Below are 5,319 nucleotides of genomic sequence, written 5' to 3'. Positions count from 1 at the left end.
TTTTTTTTTTTTTTTTTTTTTTTTTTTTTTTTCATTTTCTTATTTTTTATTTTGAGGCAGAGACTTGCTAAGTTTCCTAGGCCAGGCTCAAACTTGTGATCCTCCCGCCTCAGCATCACAGAGTGCTAGGATTAGAAGTGTGCTCCACGGCATTCTTTCAGGAAGGAGTTGGGGTTTCACCCCTTACAGACTGGCACTCTGGCTTTGAGAACCTCCATCCCTCGTCAGCTGCAGACTGACGGTCACCTTCAGAAGCTGCAGATGGCACAAGATGAGTGAGTGGAGAATGCACCTGCACCATTAGGGCTCAGTAAATGCAGTTTCTTCCCACCCTTGAGGGGCATCCTTGAAATACAGGTGAATGAGGGGCCCAAGGACCAGCCTGGTTCTTTGGAGGCCCTTCTAAGGTCAGAAGGGCAGGGGTCCTCTCCTGACCTCTCTGTTCTCAACATCCATCCTCCTGAACCTTCCTCCCAGTTCTGGGCCCAGGGAACAGGAGGCAGACCCTGCACTCTAGAGTCAGGGAGTTCCAGGTGCCCATCGAGATAGGACCCAATGGCTTCAGAGGCCTCAGGTTAGTTCCCAATCCCTCTCTGGTTCTACCCGCACCCCTCTGAAGTCTCATCCATTGCCACATGTCTTCCCCTGGCCTTACTTCCATGGCCTAGAGTCACAGATCTCATGGACACCCTGGGGCCCCAAGTTGTTCCATGTCACCTGTAGGAAGAAACCCACAGTAGGCTGAGGCAGGGCAGAAGACTGGAACACATCTGGGTCTCACCTTCTCCCTGCGGTTGTGGACTCACTTTTCCTTCTGAGGCAGTGGTAAAGGAGTCACGCTGAGTCATGCTCTCTCTCGCTATGGGCTCCGCTTCTTCCTGGGACAAAAGACAGGCACAGTGGACACCCATTGTCTTTCCTGCTTCAGGATGTATTTCTTTTCTTTCAGACAACATATGGAATTTTCTTAGGGAAACTTGCATCCCCACACTCCTACCCCAAAACTTTTGGGAGGAGGGGAGGAAGGACACGGTTCAGGATTGGCCAGTCACCATCCTCCATTCTCTTGGATATAGTAGCTGGTTCAGCGATGAGACTAAGGTCCAACAGAACCCAATTCCAGGACTTTTAATTAAATTATTCAGAAAATTGGAGCTCTATTCTGAGTTGCTGGATGCCTATATGGAAGATGTGAAATACTGGGAACCGCACCAGTATATTGAAGCCTGAACAAAGGATGGTATAACTGGGAGATGGAGCAAGAGAAGATTGGCATCTGGATCCAGCCATACCTGAAGACAACCTGTCATGTTCTGTTTTTCTTATTGTACTAGTCTCTATGCCTGAGTTCCCAACACAGAGATAGGAGTTTTGGTGAGATGTTTCAGTGTCATTTGCCTGTTTCTGCTTAGACCACTCAGGCTAGGATTCAGTGAGCATTTGTAAGCCAGTTACCTAGAGCTACAACCAGCATAGAGTGAGGGGCTGAGCCAGGCCAACCATCACCTAGCTGGGATTACCAACCACAGGAGCCTGGGTATGTGGCTAAGAATGGGGCAACCCATACCGTACATAGCTCCTCATGAAGACTTCCTCAAGGGGTGAATTTGGGAGCAGACTTCAAGATGTTCCAGTTAATAAATTTACAAAAAGGACCAGCTGAACATTCTTTTGCCTTTCCATCTAACAAGCACCTCGATGTGGCCCAGACACCAGGGCATTGTGTGTGCAGAATTGGTTACATTTCTTAGACATCGGCATTTCTAACACTGGAATGTCAACTCTGTGAGGACAGAAGTCCGATCTAGTGTCGTTTATTGCTCTGTCCCTGGAGCTGAGAAGAATACAGGGCACTCAGTAAACATTTGGGGAATGAAGGAGAAGCCTGGATCCTGTCGTTTCCTTGCTCAGTGTTCTGCAATGGCTCCTCATGGCAGTGAAAACATATAAAAACCTAGACATCTTGCTCTGCCCTCTAAGTGGTGACTGTGTCATTTATGGAACGAGTAGGGACACATTTTGGCAGGTCAAAGGGGATGAATGAGGCAAACAGTTGGACTGGAATAGCAGGAGTAAACCAGAACAGTCCCAGGCAAACTAGGAGGCATGGCCACCCCACCTGCAGGGCCCCAGGGGACTGTCCTCCCGGGCTCCGGCTTTGCTTTCGGCCCCTCCCCCCATCTGGCCACAGGACCTGCCATTGGAATTTTGTACTGTCTGTTTTCTTCTGCGCAGAAGTCCTTGGAGGAGCTGGATCCTTCTTGTCACACTGATCACCGCTGAACATTGCCTGGTCACAGAGCCCTTCCCGGAAGACCCGGCCCCTCCCAGACAACCTCGGCCATGACGTAGCATTCCGTATTCCTCATTGCCCTTGACCCTCTTCTCTGCCTGAGCCCCTGCGGAAGCAGGTGGGGAGAGAACCCTAAATTATAGAATACAGTCCCCCAAGCATCCATCATTCTTCCAATAGCTGCTTGAATTTCTCTAAAGGGAAAGTGAAGCAAACTTCAGCTGGGGAGCTTGGCGAGGAGCAGAAAAGGCAAGAAAAGGGAAGAAGAAACCCGCGATCGGCAGGCTGGCTAAAAGAGTTCTTCTTGGAACTGTGCTCACCACCGGGCCTAGCGAGTCCGCCCCAGAAATCAGATGCACTTTAACCTCCAGCTCTCTGATGCTTCTTTGGAGAGGAGTTTGGAGCCTCAAGTTGAAAGCAGATTGTAAAGCACCCTCCCTCCAACCCCCAGGCTAGAATTCCTAGCAGACAGACTCAGGGATGGTACAGCCAGACAGAAGACACCAGGTTTGCCTAATTACCTCTATCCTGGCTGATATTGGGCTCCATAAAATTTTGATGGCTGTGTTTGTCCTTTGGCTCTGGCTTGCCCTGTGCTCACATGCATGTGTTTGTTTATAGAACGCAGCCGGCAGCAGAGCCTTCATGTGGGCCCTGACACCACTCCTTTAGCTGCTGTAATGGACGACTGGCTTCCCTCCAGAATTCCCAGACAGATTTGCTTCTCAGGATTCTTTAAAGGAAAACAAACAAATAAACAAACACACACACACACACAAATGTAAACCCCAAACAAACAAACAAAACTATCTCTAAGAAACTGGTGATTACTCAGGGTTCTGGCGGAAAATCAAACTCCCCCTATCTCATCTAATAAAGAGATGTTAACAGAAGGATTATTTAGAGAGCTGTGACCAGAGTTAAGGGAATCCAAAAGGGGTATGGAGGCCCCCCAAAACTAGCTCTAGCAGATATGGTCACCACCACCTGCAAGGGGAAGGGATAAGGGAGAAACTGGTGTTACAAGTGAGAACTGGAGCCCTGGAGGTCAGAAGAAGGGTCATTTGGCAGGGGCTGTATTCTTGGGGACATGCAGATGAAGCCCTGAATCAAGGAGAGAGTCAGAAAGAGGCAGCCCAGCCTCAACAGTAGCCTCTGATAGCCTGCTGCTGTTTCCCATCATCCCATTGGCCAAACCCAACAGGGAGCCAAAGGCATGGCAGGCCCTCCATGTGGTAAGGAAAGAGGTGTAGAGAGCCAACGAACAAGAGCCAGCACAGTTTGGTAAAGCATTCTGAGGCGACCCTACCGTCAGTCTTGGTGGAAATCCTTTTTATCCTATCTGCTAAGTATTACTTACTTCCCTCTGTGAGAAGGAGCCTCCCTCGTGGCCTGGCTGATGTTCCCTTGGTCTGCCATGATTTATCCTCCTTGGGTCAGCAGAGTGGTCTTTACCAGAAAACTTGACCTCAGTGTTTGCCATGGTCCCTTTTGTTCTTAGCATACTGACCAAAATCGGACCCCCTGATTGTGAGAGCCCAGATAACCCTCTGGCCTCACCTCTTGTCCCTCACCCTGCCCTACTCCGTGCACTATAGCTAAACATATTGGTCATTTTCCAGTATCTAGAACATCATGCTCCTTCCTGTGTGTGAGTTTTAAATGTGGTATTCCCTCTACCTGCATTGTTGGGCTCCAACTCCAAATGACATAATCCTATGGGTCCTTAAAAAAAATCACATTCCTAGAAATGATTTCTCCTGAGTCCATGAAACAGGCAAAGACTCCCAGTTGGACACTCTCACCACCTCTGAATTTCCTTACTCCACAATATGCATCACAACTATAATTAACTAGTTAGCTTTGTAACTCTCTGTTTATTGTCTGTCTCTACACAGAGACTGGGAGCTCTACAAGAGCCCACTTCTATCTGGTTTACTGCCCTGACCCTTGCCTGACACACACGCATTTCCCCAATACTTGTTGAATGAGAGCAGGAAAGGCTTCCATTTTCCAGTACTGACAGGGTAGATTACTTGGGCCCGTCCTCTGATTGAAGATGACTGAAAACATAGGATAATTTTATTAAAATACATTAAATGTAGCCAAGCCAAAACTGAGGGGACAAGGAAGAATCCAGATAAGTAAGCAAAAGAAACCACTTTTTTCCTGAGGCATTTTCTGACCTTAACATATTTGAATTTTATTTGGATAGTCCCACAGAATGAAAGGCAGAAATTAAACTTAGGGCTCACACAAAATGGGACACATATTAGAAAGTCTATCCCATACTGAGATGGGATTCCAAGAGGCTGCCCCCTTAGTACAAGAGTGAACCAGAAGTAAACCAGCCCTCATATGATCTTGAAATCTAAATGCTCATCTGCTGGATAGGCTAGGAAGCTTTCAAGATTAAGATGTCCTGGACTAGCAGCATTCTTAGATATTTTTCTGGAGCAAATGAAATTGCTTTCCAGTGAAAGGTACCTTTGTCCTAAGTCCCAAATTTTTCTAGGAATAATTTTTTTCAGAAATAATGACCAGCATATGAAGATAATTAAGAGCACAAGAAGATATGATACTATGAGTGAAAACTGGAAGAATCAACAAAAAACAGAAAAAGACTCTGAAAAACACCAAATTATATGAACATAACTGGGCATGTAATGCTTTAACAAGTAAGATATGCTTTTAAAACCTCCAGGGATGGGACTTTATAAATGGTAAAGAAAGAATTGAGAGGAATCTCTAAAACCAAAAACTACAATAATCTAAAGCAAGAACTCAATGGACACATTAAATGGAAAATTAAATACACGTGGGAGGAAAATTAGCAAACTAGAAAAAGAGTCAGAAGAAATTGTCACAAATGTCACACATAAAGACAAAAAGAAGACCAGAAGACAAGATACGAGATAAGGAGGAAGAAAAGATCTAACATGTTTTCAGTATTGTCCATGAGGGCTGGGGATTTAGCTCAGTGGTTCCAGTGCTTACCTCACGAGCTCAAGGGCCCAAGTTCAATG

General features: G+C 46.5%; 1 long non-coding RNA gene across 2 annotated transcripts; it reads right to left on the bottom strand.

Moving 5' to 3' along the window:
• Positions 1-75: 75 nt before the first annotated feature.
• LOC117286866 lies at positions 76-5,319 on the bottom strand. 2 transcript variants are annotated; one of them, XR_004518002.1, is made up of 4 exons: positions 5,291-5,319; positions 2,815-3,026; positions 782-878; positions 76-255 (listed from the first exon to the last, which is right to left on the bottom strand). It is a non-coding gene; the product is annotated as an uncharacterized LOC117286866 (long non-coding RNA). The 2 variants fall into 2 exon arrangements; XR_004518001.1 differs by lacking the exon at positions 5,291-5,319 and having other exon boundaries at positions 2,815-4,425.

The sequence above is a fragment of the Fukomys damarensis genome, unplaced genomic scaffold, assembly GCF_012274545.1.
Source record: "Fukomys damarensis isolate Sample0158 unplaced genomic scaffold, DMR_v1.0_HiC HiC_scaffold_19, whole genome shotgun sequence".
Classification (NCBI taxonomy): domain Eukaryota; kingdom Metazoa; phylum Chordata; class Mammalia; order Rodentia; family Bathyergidae; genus Fukomys; species Fukomys damarensis.
The sequence above is the reverse complement of the archived record's forward strand: the minus strand, read 5'-3'. Positions and strand labels throughout refer to the sequence as shown.